Below are 16516 nucleotides of genomic sequence, written 5' to 3' on the forward strand. Positions count from 1 at the left end.
AAAACAATTTATCTTCCTTTCAACAAATTCCAAAAGACCTTAATATTTCATTAGCTCACAGGGTAAACATTTTAGGTGTATTAATTGCCAAACCAAAACATCACAGTGTCTTCTTTCTGATGAAGTGCTTAGAATGTAACTTAAGATCTAAATTACTTTCTTCTTAATAATACTGTTACTGTGCGTCAGGTCAAATAAAAATAAAATCACTTACTAATTAGTTAAAGGTTCTGTTACTTCGAACATACAATAGGAACATTCCCAAGATAATTAAATAGCTCAGAGGGTTTAGAGAGATATGGGCCAAATGCGGGCAAATGAGACAAACTTAGATGGGGCTTCTTGGTTGGCATGGATGAGTTGGGGAGATGGGCCTGTTTCTGTGCTCTATGACTCTATGACTCAGCTTTGTTTTATGTGTGAATCAGAAAAGGGGAAGGAATAACCTCATTTTGCATGGATTCAATTATTTGAGTTTCATTCTTACGCACTGGCCAATTACTAGTCAGTTGTAAAGGCACTAACATTTATCATTGACCTGGACAAAAGTTTTCCCATAAAATTCAGCAGTGAATCTGTGGAATTCATTGCCGCAGACGGCTGTGGAGACCAAGCCTAACGGTATTTTTAAGGCAAAGATTGTCAGATTCTTGATTAGTAAGGGCATCAGGGGTTGTGAGGAGAAGGCAGGAGAATGGGGTTGAGAGGGAAAGATATAGTGAATGGCGGAGTAGACTTGACAGGCTGAATGGCTAATTCTGTTCCTATAACTTATGAACTCAGTAGCATAGATGTTCCCTTTTCCAATGTGACATATAGACTGCTGCCTTCACTGCGGGACATGTAACTCCCTGGATGTCATCAGTGATGGCATCCAACTGATGGACATAATAAAGAATTCTGACAACAAATCAGGAAATATAATACATGACAGTTTATGACTATTTACACATTTTAATTAAATGAATTAAAATTTGTGCGCAAAAATGGTTTTCACCAAGTAGGTTTTTTTTAGTAATAGTGACATTTTGAAATCATTCTTCTGAAGCAATTTAGAGTCATAGAGTTATAGAGTGATATAGCGTGGAAACAGGTCCTTCGGACCAACTTGACTACACTGGCCAATACAATCGTCACACCTGCCAGCGTTTGGCCTATATCCCTCCAAGCCTGTCCTATGCATGTACCTGTCTAACTGTTTCTTAAACGTTGGGATAGACCCTGCCTCAACTACCTCCTCTGGCAGCTCCATCCACCCACCACTTTTTGTATGAAAAAGTTACTCCTCATATTCCCATTAAATCTTTTCCCCTTCACCTTAAACCTATGTCCTCTTGTCCTCGATTCCCCTACTCTGGGCAAAAGACTCTGTGCATCTACCTCTATTCCTCTCATGATTTTATACACCTCCATATTTTTCAGGGCCGGAGAAGTGGTTCAGAATTAATTAAATACTCAGTGACATGCCATTCTAACAGTATAGTACTTTTAGTAAATTTTACACTGAAAAAAGACTGTTGGAGTTAGTGAATGGTTTTCCACTGATTGCATTGGCATCGCCTGCAATAGTTTATTCTGTGGAGGAGCAGAATATCACCAAAGGCAACTTTAGCATTTCAAAGACTAACTGATGTCAGAATTTTCCATCTTTTTACAAGCTCTTAACAGGGATGCTGACAAGTATAACCTTCATTATTCACAGAAAAAGAATCAGTTTTCTCTCAAAGGTGGACAGGGGAAACACTTTAGACTTTAGGGATACAGTGCGGAAACAAGCTCTTCAGCCCAATTGATCAGCGATCACATTATATACTAGGACTATCCTACAGCCCAGAGATAATTTATAATTTTATCAAGCCTATTAACCTACAAACTTGTACATCTTCAGAGTGTGGGAGGAAACCGGAGTACCCTGAGAAAACCCATACGGTCACAGGAAGAACGTACAAACTCTGTACAGAGCGGCGACCTGGCCTCGGAGATAGGGCAATGTTCCGGCAACAGCGGCCACCCGACCCGACCGCGGGCCCAGTGTCGGGAGCTCGCAGGTCACAGGTTGCGGACCTGTTCTCCAGAGCTCCCGCAACAACAGCTGCGTCCGCTGGACTGGAGGGCGGCAGCTACGGCAGCTTCGACCACCCTGGGCCGCGGAGCTGAACTGTCCCGTTCGCGGAGCTCGGATTCAGCCGCGGAACTGACATTACTTACCATCACCCGGCGGGGTCACAACATCTGAAGCCTGGATCGCCTCGGCGCAGATGGAGAACAAGTAGGGATGAGACAAAGACTTAAGACTTTTGCCTTCCATCACAGGGAGGAGGTGCCTGGTGAGCTCACTGTGGTCGATGTTAATTTGTGTTTATTGTGTGTTTTTGTCATTTTGGTACTATATGTAGGACTGCAAGGCAACAAAAGTTCGTTCAGACCGCAAGGTCTGAATGACAATAAAGGCTACTTTGACCTTTGACTTTTGACCTCTGTAGTCAGGATTGAATGTGGGTCCCTGGTGTTGTAATAAAGCCCCTGTCCCACTTAGGAAACCTGAACGGAAACCTCTGGAGACCTTGCGCCCCACCCAAGGTTTCCGTGAGGTTCCCGGAGGTTTTTGTCACTCTCGCTAATGGTCGAAAGTGGTTTCCGCGTAGTCGAGCTTCTTCTATGTTCCAGCGATGATTTCAAAATATTCAAAACTTGCCTCGACTAAAAATTGGTTGCCATTTTAAAAATCGGTAATTTTTTAATCGAAGCCGGTTGTGATGCTAGTTGAAGGTGGTTACCGGAGGTTGCAGGTAGTGGAAGGTAAGACCTCCCTGGTGGAATAAAACTGGGTGAAAAAAGGTTAATATTAACATAAGCATGTGACCTCTGTCACTCCTGGGCGTGCTCAATCATAGTTGCGGAGTTCTTTTAGCAGAGAAAAGTTTTTTTTTCTTACAATATAAATTATATTGGGTTATGTAAAATTGGAAATAGCTCCTAGTGTGTAGGATAGTATGGGGTGATTGTTGGTTGGTGTGGGCTTGATGGGCCGAAGGGCTTGTTTCTGCGTCTTGGCTCTAAAATCTCAAAAAATAATCTCTGAAAGTCTCTGGAGTGGGATTTGAAACCATAACTATCGGACCCACTGAGAAATATTACAACTGCACCAAAACATATTTTATTCGTCACAAATCCTGCCCATGAACTCAAGTTGCAGGAACAGACTAATTGTCGTATACCAAGAAATATGGGGTGAATGTGCAACTCATCAGGGAATTCGCAATAATGACAAGAGCAAGAAAGAGTCCAGCGTTGTGTTGAGGACCTGTGCAATGCATGCAGACAATCAAGATGTGTGCATTTCACTCTTTCAACATCAAAGTGTCATTCATTACGATGGAGTCTATGCGGCTCACAACTTCCACTGAGCTCAGACGTACAAGAGATGTTGAGGTTTCTGTAGATTTGTTTCAAATTACACAAGAAATTTGCTCGGTAAGACAGAGCTTAGAAAGACTCCAGGCTAAACTTGATGCAGTTGGTTAACACTGCAGATGCATATACAATAGATCACAGGCATCCATAAGATCCAAACAATACAATTCGAAAAGAGAGATGAAAGCCCTAAAATTAATGTATACATGTTTATAAGCAACTACAGAGCTGTGAGAGATTTGGAAGTTTAATTCAAGTGTACTGCCAGGCTATTCAATGCGGGCATCATCTAATCTAGCAGTAGAAACAAGGAACTGCAGATGCTGGTTTACAAACAAAGGACACAAAGTGCCAGAGTAACTTAATAGGTCAGGCAGCACCCCTAGCAAACATAGAGTCTGAAGAAGTGCAGTTTGTCAATATGCCAAAAGCCACCCAAACTGATGGTAAATCCATGTCATTTGTCAAGAGAAAATTATGAATACCTTTTGCCCCAACTCAATTTTCTGTCATTTTTAATATTACTCCAATCATTAAATGAGAAAGTAGAAAATTGGATTGGAATTCATCGAGTTAATTGCACCACACATGCATGTACAATTACGTGACTGTTCTGAAATGAGGTTTCGTTGGTTTCAATTAAACTGAAATTTGGAACCATAATAAAGAGGACATAATCTGCCATAATGCATGTTTATTGCAAACAACTGGCAATGTAATTAAATCATAGGTGGTATCCTGTACCAATGATGATTGTATGTTGGATGGCGGCTCTTTTATTGGAAAAGGAGCTTTATAAAACAAATATTGCATCCTCCTGCAATGTAAGATGGATGATGTTAAATCCAGCCTCTTCCATAACAGTAAACATCGTTTTCACTTGTGGGATTACTGCTTGCAGTAAAAGAAGATTAAATTTGAACAAGTGCTGGTACATTTCTTATTTTGGGTCAGAAAATATTAGCATGAAGTGCAAGCTATTTTTTCCCCAACAGTTAAGATGCTCTTAAGTATGATGTGTGTTTTCAAAACATATGTCTGTGGAGAGAGATAGCAGCAGATTTCAGAGAGAGACAGCAGCACCATTGTACACGGTGGGACATAAATGTTTTCAACAAAATACAGGAAGGAGATTGTAAGGGGGAGTAAACATCATTTGCAGTGAGCACCTGCCACATGCAAGACTTTTAATGTTAACTGCAGCTTTTCCATGGCATAATTTAGCTAGAGTATGCATTAAATTAAACATTATGTCCTTTATATTGAGAAATGGGAGAAAGTAAATTGGGGATTCACACATAATAATCACTTAAGGTTCAAGCAGAAGTGTAAGTAGCAATCTAAACAGCCGCTGAAATGGTTACAACTTTATATCAGGTAAATTAGAATTCCAAAGTGAGTAATTTATTGTTCTGTTGATTAGAGTTTTAAATCGATGCCATCTGGGGCATGGCATTCAGATTTGAGCACTCAGCTATGGAAAGGCAGAGAGCAGGTTTTGCCAGAATGACAACAGCACTGAATGAATTATTCCAGAAGATCAGGTTGCATAAAAGTAAAATGCAATCCATCGATTTTGAAAGGTTGAGGTTTGATAAATGATCAGCTTTTTATGTGACTCATGGACTCCACAGGGCAGAAGGAATTCATTTAATCTGAGTGACAAGCTTAACAATGGAGTTTGGCTGCTTTTGAGTTGATCCAGGAACTATTTGTTAAGAACTCAGAAAGCATGGTGGAAATCTGGAATTCATGACAGAATGTTAATGGAAACGTCAGAGACAATAAGCAGGAAAATAAGCAGGGGAATGGGATTGAAGAATATCTTCTATAAGCCACCATAGATTCAATGGGCTAAACTCTCTCATCCGATGCCAGGAGCAAAATAAGAATGCTGTTCCATGAATATCATAGCAAAAGAATGGACCATTTTGTCCAACTGTTCTACATGGTTCATACACTGCACACACGGTGCCACCATGCCAATTTCCCAGTTATCATCATGGTGCTCCATTCTTTTTCCTTCATATATATCTCTGGCTCTCCTTCAACTGCATCGGTGCTGTTTGTCTCAATTGTAAGGTGGCATCAAGCTCCACATGACACACACCCGCTGCGTACAAAAATGTCTCAACAAAAGATGACGAACGCTGGGTCAATTAAAAATATTTAAGGGTTGCGTTGTGGAGATAAAAGTACATTTTGGTCGGATACACAGTGCAAAAATTGAGCAAATGCATTTGAATTATAGATCAGCTAGATAGTCAGAACACAGAACCAGGGCCTTCGCTCCAACCAGTCCACATCAACTAAGTGCCCATCTAAGTCTTGTTGCCTACAATTCCTGTCCACATAGATGTAGGAATGAAGCTGAAATTATAAGATAGGAGGGGAATGGAAGATACATTGTGTGGTAAAAACCCACTGGAGATACCTGGAATTCTCTGCCATAGAATGCAATGGAGGCCAATTCACCGGATGATTTCAAGAGAGAGTTAGATATGTCTTGGGGCTAACGGAATCAAAAGATATGGGGAGAAAGCAGGAACAGGGTACTGATTTTGGATGATCAGCCATGATTATATTTAATGACAGTGCTGGCTCAAAGGGCCAAATTACTTACTCCTGCACTTATTTTCTATGTTTCTATGTTTTTATATGAATGTGGAGAGCGGAGGAGTAAAATGGACAGAGAAGGGAAAGCCAAACTTAGTTCAGGCTGGGAGGAGAGACGGTGGGAACAAACAGGTAGGAAATGGAGTAGATGGAAAGCTGGAAGAGAGGAGGGGCAGGACAAAGCCTGGCAGGTAACAGGTCGATAGAGGTGAGGAGGGTTTTTTAACAGGCAGATGTTCGACAAAGGCCAGAGATGAAAAGACTGAAGGTGTGAAACAACACAGGAGTTGCAAATTGTGAGGTTAGAGGAGGGAGTGCAGTAGGAAGGGGAGGGGAAGGGGCGCTTCCAGGAGGGGCAAAGGGGAGATAAGGAAATGGAGGGTGATATGGGAGACGAAGGGGGAATATGGGGGGGAATTGGAGAATAAGCCGGTAGAATTGTTACATCCAATTAGTTATGGTTGAGAAGCATACTATGATTGCTTTCCAAAGGGGTTGCTGGTTAAACTATTGAAATGTTTTTGCTTGAAGAACATGTCACCTGTGGCCTCCACAATGTTTTTCAGATGATTGTATACCAAAAAAAAATGTGCAAAAATCATGAGTCCTTGGGTTAAAAAAAAAAATCAATCTTGCTGACCTGTTGAAGGTAGATAAAAATGCCGGAGAAACTCAACGGGTGAGGCAGCATCTATGGAGCGAAGGAAAACATCTCCTAATCCGATTTTACACAGCCATCATCCAAAGCATGCTCACTTCATCAATAACAGTTTGGTACAGCAGTTTAGACACTCACTCCCGTAATAAACTACAGCGCATTGTCAACAAAGCATCCAAAATCATCAGCACTCCCCTCCCATCAATAGAATCACTCAATCTCAAACGGTCCGTGTCAAGGGTGAAGAAAATCATTTCTGATCCCTCCCACCCAGCTCACCACATCTTCCACCTGCTGCCCTCAGCTCACTGCCTGCCAAAACATCACGATTTAAAAACAGTTTCTATCCATATGCAATTCAAACTCTGAACACTCTATGATAATATCACAAAGCCACCTCGTGCATGTACTGTATACTGTATGTTGTTTGTGTTTTATGTTATGTTTGACGGGAATCAGCCTATTGTGTAACATCCTGTACTGAATATTAATTCCACCAGCTTGACTGTGTGGTCATTAAATAATCTGAATCTGAATCTGAATCTGAATAGGTGACGTTTCGGGTCGAGACCCTTCTTCAGACTGATGTGGGGATGGGGGCGGGAAGAAGAAAGGAAGGGGCAGAGACAGTAGGCTACGGGAGAGCTGGGAAGGGGAGGGGAAGGAGGGAGAAAGCAAGGACTACCTGAAATTGGAGGTCAATGTTCATAAACTACCCAAGCGAAATATGAGGTGCTGCTGCTCCAATTTGTGGTGGGATTCACTCTGGCCATGGAGGCCCAGGATAGAAAGGTCGGATTCAGAATGGGAGGGGGAGTTGAAGTGCTGAGCCACCGGGAGATCAGGTTGGTTAATGCGAACTGAGCGGAGGTGTTGGATGAAGCGATCGCCAAGCCTGCGCTTGGTCTCACCGATGTATAGCAGTTGACACCTAGAGCAGCGGATGCAATAGATGAGGTTGGAGGAGGTGCAGGTGAACCTCTGCCTCACCTGGAAAGACTGCTTGGGTCCTTGAATGGAGTCATGGGGGGGGCGGTAAAGCGACAAGTGTAGCATTTACTGCAGTTGCAAGGGAAAGTACCAGAGGAGGAGGTGGTTTGGGTGGGAAGGGACAATTTGACCAGGGAGTTACAGAGGGAGCGGTCTCTGTGGAAAGCCAAAAGGGGAGGAGATGGGAAGATGTGTCCAGTGGTGGGATCCCATTGGAGGTGGCGAAAATGTCGGAGAATTATCTGGTGTATGTGACGGCTTGTAGGGTGGACGGTGAAGACAAGGGGGACTCTTCCCTTGTTACGGGGATGGGGAGTGAGAGCAGAGCACAGGATATAGAGGAGACCCTGGTGAGACCCTCATCTATAGTCGAAGAGGGGAACCCCCATTCCCTAAAAAATGAGGACCACTCCGATGCCCTGGTTTGGAACACCTCATCCTGGGTGCAGATGCGGCATAGACGGAGGAATTGGGAGTAGGGGATAGAGTCCTTAAAGGAAGCAGGGTGGGAAGAAGTGAAATCCAGATAGTTGTGGGAGTCAGTGGGTTTGTAGTAGATGTCAGTCAGTAGTCTATCACCTGCAATGGAGATAGTGAGGTCGAGAAACAGTAGGGAGATGGCGGACATGATCCAGGTGAATTTGAGTGCTGGATGGAAGTTAGTGTTGAGATGGATGAAGTCAGTGAGTTCTACATGGGTGCAGTAGGTAGCACCAATCCAGTCGTCAATGTATCAGAGGTAGAGTTCGGGGATAGGGCCACGGTATGCCTTGAACAAGGATTGTTCGACACACCCTACAAAGAGGCAGGCAGAGCTGGGGCCCATGCACGTGCCCATAGCTATGCCTTGGATTTGGAGGAAATGGGAGGAGTCAAAAGAAAAGTTGTTGAGGGTAAGGACCTGCTCCGCTCAGCGGAGGAGAGTATTAAACATATAGACTTTTTTTTCTGTTCTCAGGTCAAGCAAATAAAAGAAACATGTGGAAAAATAAACTGTTTAGTAGAATTTTACCCTCAGCAAGCATTGTTCACCTCATGCCCATTGAATAGGAGTGTTTTATCTGTAGTAAGTATCCCATCACTCGTAATATTTTTTTCCCCGTGGCTGGATATTAAGGTTAACTTGGCTCTCACACTGTACTGCCTGAAGCTCTGACCTTGCATAGAATGGTTCTGCAAGATTCAGAGATAACACAATGAAGACAGTGGCCAGACTTTCACATATGAGCCAGAGGGAGAGATGTATTTATCAGAAATAATGATAAAGTAATATTGTTCTTATTTTTCAACACCAAGCTATTTAACAGCAATCTTCAGTTTCCAAGCTGTATGCTCAAGTAGATTAAAACTGCGCTTTTCTTTTTCTTCAATAACCAGATGAATGTTTTCAATTCTTCAATCACTTGAGTAGTAACTATTACATCCTTTCTCATCCTGACACCTGTATTGCTTGGAAGCTGGCAGCCAAAATAACATTATTTCAAAAAGATCTAAACGAAAAAATGAAAAAGGTTTCATAACCAATATAGAGCAGAGAGCTGTCCAGCACAGACCCTGCAGATGTATATGCCTATCTACCCACCATTTTTGTATCTGCTTCCATCACCACCCATGCCAGTTCGTTCTAGGTATATACTACTCTCTGTGGAAAATATGCCGCTCCCAGCTCTTTTAAATGTTCCCCCTTTCACATTAAGTTATGCTTTCTAATATTTCATATTTCCACCCTGGGAAAATGCTTCTGACTACCTGCCCTTTCAATGCCATGGTAATGATGTTGTGGGGAAATGCCACAAATTCTTCTGAATGCAATCCAATTCCAGATTCCTTATAGAATAGACTGCTCGACTACAAGGACTTGGCAATTGCTCTCCTTATGCTGGGCAATCTGCTGTTAGAACTAAAGCTAGGTCATCTTTCATTGATTTTAGTAGAGGAAAATAGTTGGGAGGAATTAAGATGTTCGTAATTTTAGATTTATTTGCTTGTTAAATCCCCTAATATGACAATCCTATTAGTGTAGCAGCTGCCTGCAATCTACTGGCATATTTGTTCTTCTAATTTCTGTGGAAGTTGATAGCTCAAGTGCTAAAGAATTTTAGTTCTAATTCCTTTACTTTAAATATTTTTATTTAATAGTTACGGAAATTTTAAAAATCTTATTATGTGGCAAAAACATTCATTTTTTTTGATAGATTTCCTTCATCGGTTAGGTCATTGAGTATAGTCATGCTACAGGTTTATATGACATTGATTAGGCCATGTTTGGGATATTGCGTGCAGTTCTGGTCACTGCATTCGGGAAGGATGTGGAGGCTTTGGAGAGAATGCAGAAGAGATTTACCAGAATGCCACCTGGATTAGAGCGTATTAACCGCAAGGGGAGTTTGGACAAACATGGATTGTTTTTTCTGGAACAAAGGAGTTGAGGGGAGAACCATATAAAATTATGATAGGCCTAAGAAAGGGGAGACAGTCAGAACAAATTTCCTGTGATTGAAATGTCAAAGGTTAGGGAACAGAGCTGTAAGGTGAGAGGGGCAAAGTTTAAAGGAAATCTGTGGGTCAAGTTTTTTTAGACAGATAGTGGCGGGCATCTGGATTGCTGTGCCAAGGGACGTGGTGGAGGCAGATTCAATCGTAGTGTTTAAGAAGCGATAGCATGCGTTTAGCGCAACCAAACGTGGTCGCTTGAGCCCCGCACAACTCCACATGCCTCCGCGGTTCGAAGTGGGACCGGCCCCACGCGGCCATACGCCTCAAGTGACCACGTTTGGTCGCGCTAGACGCATGCTATCGCATGATGGTGGGACAGGCCCTTAAATAGCCATACAGTTTGTCCCCACACGAGATAGTACTTGCACATGTTACACACGCTATGTTGCTTTCCATTATACATATCATGCCATTTTCACCATTGTTTCAGTAGAGAATCTATTTCCCAACAGTTTTCTCATAAAAATTAATTTCTGCCATCTTATTTCCATTAAACTGTCAAAGCTAAGTTCCTGCATAAAAGTTGTCAATAAATGTTTTAAATCAAAATGCCTTTGGAACAAAAGTTGAACAATATAAAAAAATACATTGCATTTCTTAACCTAAAAATAATTCCTAATTCATGTAAACTAACTGAAAGAAAATAGTTTTGCTTGTGCACGCACTAAATGTACGAATTCATTTAACTGGCTATGTACTTTGAGATTAAAAAACCTTCATGGTTCATTAATGTACAGGAACAGTTTCACCGAGGTAGTAACTAAATTGACTTTCTGTGCTTGGGTTTGATGAATAGGTCAATCAACTTTATTCACTGAAGACAACAAAACTCATGAGGAGCATAAATTGCAAGTTTACCTATGCCCACTTAATTGGAAGCAGATTGAACAATTTATCAAGTCAAATATAAAATCCATTACAAATTGTCACCTGAATAAAGTTTCAACCTGATTCACTAATAAAGTGTGGCACTTCTGACATCTTGCCATGTGACCTTAATATCCAAACAGGGCTTGAATGTTTACCTCAGCGGTAAGATGAAAACCATGCAAGCTTAACACCAAAGTATGTTACATATAGCAGACTTTGTAAGAATCATTGTTCATATTGTTTTCTGATTTTTTTGGTTAATAATCCTGTCCACCTCTGGTGAAAGATAGCTTAATAGTTGATCACACATTTTCTATTAACCATGCGTAGGAAGGAACTGCAGATGCTGGTTTAAACCGAAGATAGACACAAAAAGCTGGAGTAACTCAGCTGGTCAGACAGCATCTCTGGAGAAAAGGAATAAGTGACGTTTCGGGTCTGATGAAGAGTCTCGACCCGAAGCGTCATCTATTCCTTTTCTCCAGAGATGCTGTCTGACCCGCTGAGTTACTCCAGCCTTTTGTGTCTTTCTTCTAATAACCATCATTATGTTAAGGTGACAAGCAGTATTTCTCTGAGGCAACAGTTCATTTCGGGAGGCTATGTTCTTATATCTCTGGGGCATTTTCATGATATTTCAGTTTTTGCTGTGTTAAAAAAAAAAATGCTATGAATGTTACAGAGCAGAACCCGCACAATATTTTTGAAATGTCAACTGATATCAGAACTATAATCCAAAGAACCTCAAAAGATTGACATCTGTTCGATAGTTTGAGATTAAATGACCTTTAAAGGCAAAAAGATATGTGCAAAACAGAAGCCAGAGAACACAATTAGAAATAGTTTCCTCGGTATCGATAGAAATAGACACATTTTGATGGTGGTACCTTGAAACTGACACACAACATTGGAATGAGTAGTGAATAGTCGTTCAAAATAACAATGCATGTTGTAACATAAGGCTTCATTGTTTTCAAGTTATAATTATGTTGGATTTATTTCCAAATGATTCAACAGGAATGTTATTTAAAATAGAAGATATTTTATCAAGACACTGACTGGCCAAATCATTCAACGTGCCCTTCATAAGAACGAGAAGCAAGCGTAGGTTAATTTGGCCCTCTGAGCCTATTCAATTATTTACCAATGTTATAGCTAATCTTCTATTGTCAGCACCACTTTTTGGATAATCTTCAAATCCCATGATTTTCTTAATATCAAAAATCCTATTGATATCTTTAATTAACCAAGAGCATGATTTTTTACGGAAACGTAAGATTCACCCCATACCTAAGCAAACAAATTGTCCTTGTTTCAGTCCTAAGTAAATTATACTTCATCTCAGATTGCTACCCCTAGTTCTAGATTACTAATTCAAAGGAAATATCCTTCCAGCATCCAGGCTAATAAGCCTTGTAGGAATTTTGGAAATTTCAATGGGATCACCTCTCATTCTTCTGAATTCAAAGGAAACAGGTCTACTCTTTAGACTTTAGAGGTACAGCATGGTACAGGTCCTTCAGCCCACCAAGTCCACGCCAACCAGTGATCACCCCATACACTGGCATTATCTTACACACTGGGGACAATTTACAAATTTATTGAAGCCAATTAACCTACAAACCTCTATGTCTTTACAATGTGGAAGGAAACCAGAGTACTTGGAGAAAGCCCACGAGTCCACATTTTTGTCAAGGCCAATTTTCCTAATTTTGTGATTATTTTTGGCAAGGTTTTCAGATTGCACATTTGCAGTAAGCGCAACATCCATTTAGTGAAACGTTAAAGTGAACTCCAATTTCGAGACAGTAGTTTCTCTGGCATTTTACGTGGTCAGAAAGTATTACATTTAATGACTTGTTCATGGTGCAGGTATCACTCAGAGATTGGGTTGAGGCAAGGAGACCTTTCATGAGGTGAAACTCCCACTATGGATTTTCAGTAAATGGAACCATAGGTTTGAAGGTAAACTATACTGGTACAGGGTAATTTGTACTTGTGTCTAATGATGCTCCATACCGTGAACACAACTGTTTTCAATTACCCCATGGTACATACGCCGCACATATTGATTTGTTAGCACCCTGTTGGCTCCATCACAGCATTGCTGGCGGTTTCAGCACAGAGTTGCAGTTTAATTTACAGCATTTTCTACAAATGATTAATTTCATGCGGCCTTCTTAATTTCGCAAGCTCCTCGCAACTGCACAGGGCCATGACAAAAACAGTCCCAGCCATTACCTGCACCTTTGAGTCCCATTCATAACCCATATTTTAATGAGAAGGAAGCAGCATACTCAATTAAAGGTAATATGTTTTGGTCCTCTGTTGAGAACCAGAAGTACAAATTCAAGCTTTTTTATTGTCAATTGTGTCTTTCAGATCAACAAATCAACGGCTAATTATCAGAATATGTTGATGACTATGCATGCGGCACCATGAAGTATATTTTCTTTTAAAAAGGGCTGTCACAATTTCTTCCATTTGCTTTGGTTGTTTTAAAAATTGAGCATTGAGCATGTACTCAAACCTAACTGCCTCGATAACCAGATGCATTGATAACATTTTATACACAATGTCCTTTTTTGTATTATTTCCCTTCTCTCTCTATCCCTCCCCCACCCAATTTGCACACTTCTCATTTTCACCCTGCAAACAGCTAACAATGGCCTGTTTCCTTTATCATGGTTATTTTTTTGCATATCTTTCATTAATTGTTCTTTATCTCTCCACATCACCATCAATATCTCTCACTTCCCTTATCCCTAACCAGTCTGAAGAAGGGTCTCGACCCGAAACATCACCCATTCCTTCTCTCCGGAGATGCTGTCTTCCCGCTGAGTTTCTCCAGCTTTTTGTTTCTATCTTCATATTACTGTTATGTTACTGCTGTACAAGACATTGGTGAGGCCACATTTGTTGCACCGTGTTCAGTTTTGGTCACCCTATTACAGGAAAGATGTTGTTAAGCTGGAAAGAGTGCAGAGAAGATTGATGAAGATGTTGCCAGGACTCCAAGGCCTGTGCTATAGAGAGAGGTCGAACAGGCTAGGACTTTATTCCTTGGAGCACAGGAGGATGAGGTGATCTTATAGAGGTGTACAAGGCATATTAGGGGAATAGATAAGGCAAATGCACGTGCTTTACCCAGCATAGAGGAATCAAGAAGCAGTGATCATAGTTTAAGGTGTGGGGAGAAAGATTTATTAGAAACATAAGTAAAAACTTTTTCACACATAGGAAGGTGGGTATATGGAACGAGCTGCCAGAGGAGATAGCTGGGGCAGGTGCCATCACAACATTTAAAATACATTTCAGACATGTACATGGAGAGGAAAGGTGTAGAAGGATTTGTTCCAAATGTTAGTTGGTGGAACTGGTGGAAACAGGGCTTCTTGGCCGGCATGGACAAGTTGGGCCGCAGGACCTGTTTCTATATTGTATGAGTCTATGACGAATTTATCATTGGGATACATTTATTTAGGTCCTAAAACAACCAAGAGCGATATAAATTAACAGTCGTCAAGAATTGTGTTAATTAACGTGAATTCTAGTTTAAAATACTCATACTAACGATTAAAAAAAGCCTAGCGGCTGGAGAACTCAGCAGGTCAAACATCATTGTGATTATCTGTAACAATTTTAGAATATATTTTGATATTTCTAAATATTGCTTGAGCTGGTTGGCAATTGTTTTTCTGGTTTTCCAGTATTACAAATGGAAGGTCCTGGCTACTTGCAGAGTCTCATTACTCAGCTTCAAGCTGAAACACTCCCACTGAGTTCTCACTGGGAGTGTAGGATAATTGCATTTTTTGGGGCCAAATGGTTCAGAAATTGTGCTTATACTCAAAGCAGGCACACAGTTGACAGAACAGCATTTGTACCACCTGAGGTTTGAGGCAAATTCAGCTTTGAGCCTCATTTGAGATCCATCAGCGCTTTGTAGATGCCACGCAGGGAGCACGGACAAGTGTTTGTCTTATACATGGAGCAGATCAGATGTGCAAAACAAGCAGTTTAGAAATTCAGGGCCATATCATCTCTTTCTCCTGGGCACAGATATATAAAAAAAGTTTATTTGCCAAGGAATGAGGTTGGCTCAATGCCTCGTAAAACCAAGTAACTGGACGTGAAGGATGCTTTATATACGTTTGTATGGTACAGTAATTTAACATTTTGCTCCTGGAATCCACAGAGTACTCAAATAATTTAAAGATTAAATCTGTGGTGGGTAGAATAACCTAATTGACCAGAAGTGATCATAGCTAATAATATGAATCATTTAAGGTACAATACTTGCAAAAAACAAACTATGATTATTAAGAATGGAAGATTGACATTAATTTTGTTACATTTCTCCTCCCCTATCATTAAACAATGGTACTGGAGCTGAGACCTGCAGGAAGGTTTCAGGTTAATTTTTGTAATCTTAAATTTGGGAACAGAAAGAGCAAATTAGACAGGTTTGAAGGCTCTGGGCCTCTTCTCGTTTGAGTTTAGAAGGATGATGGGGTTATCTCATTGAAACCTACCAGATAATGAAAGGTTTAGATAGAGGGAATGTAGAAAGGATGTTTCCAGTAATGGGAGAGTCTAGAACCAGGGGTCACAGCCTCGGAATAAAATAGTGTACCTTCAGAATGAAGATGAGGAGGAATGCCTTTAGCTAAAGGATGGGGAATCTGTGGAATTTGTTGCCACATATGGTAGTGGAGGCCGTCATTATGTATTTTAAAGCAAAGGTTGGTCGATTCTTGATAAGTAAGGGTGTCAAAAGTTAAGGTGTGGGAAATGGGGTTGAGAGGAAAAATAGATCAGCAATGATTGAATGGCAGTGTAGACTCAATGGGCTCTATGGCCTAATTCTGCTCCTATTTCATAGAAAGATAAAGACACTTGCAGAGATAGGTATTTTTAGATATATACCAATTAATAAGCTGTTAAATTGGTAACATTTTCAAATGTTTGATTTAAGGATTGCCATCAAAATGCTATAGACATTTTGTACATAGATTTTCGATTTTCAAATCTATTTTTTATTTTCATGCCACCCTGGAAATTCACTGAGCTAAGATACCTACAATGAATTTTGCCCATCTTTTCCAATTATAAAATATCACCTCATGAATCATCCTCTGAAAAGCACCCCTTAATTGCTGAACTAAGGAATGGTTTTATAGGGCAGTGGTTCCCAACCTTTTTTTAGTTCATGGCCCCCTTGGGTTCTTTAATTTTTCTGTGCCCCCCCCTGACATTATTAGCGGAAAAAAAGTGGCCCCCTTCATTGAACCTGTGGCCCCCTAAATCCCCAAATTTTTCTGTGGCCCCCCTGAAATTTGCCATGGCCCGTTTGGGGCCATATGGCCCCAGGTTGGGAATCACTGGTAATGGGGATGGCAGGGTGGCACAGCTAGTGGAGCTGCTTCCTCACAGCTCCAGTGACTGGGTTTGATCACAACCTCCAGTGTG

General features: G+C 41.0%; 1 protein-coding gene across 6 annotated transcripts in view; it reads right to left on the reverse strand.

The window, feature by feature from the left end:
* cntn3 (contactin 3) overlaps positions 1–16516 on the reverse strand; it is a 1582783-nt gene that overhangs the window by 398187 nt on the left and 1168080 nt on the right. The gene's annotated exons all lie outside the window — the stretch shown is intronic.

The sequence above is a fragment of the Amblyraja radiata genome, chromosome 18, assembly GCF_010909765.2.
Source record: "Amblyraja radiata isolate CabotCenter1 chromosome 18, sAmbRad1.1.pri, whole genome shotgun sequence".
Taxonomy (NCBI): Eukaryota; Metazoa; Chordata; class Chondrichthyes; order Rajiformes; family Rajidae; genus Amblyraja; species Amblyraja radiata.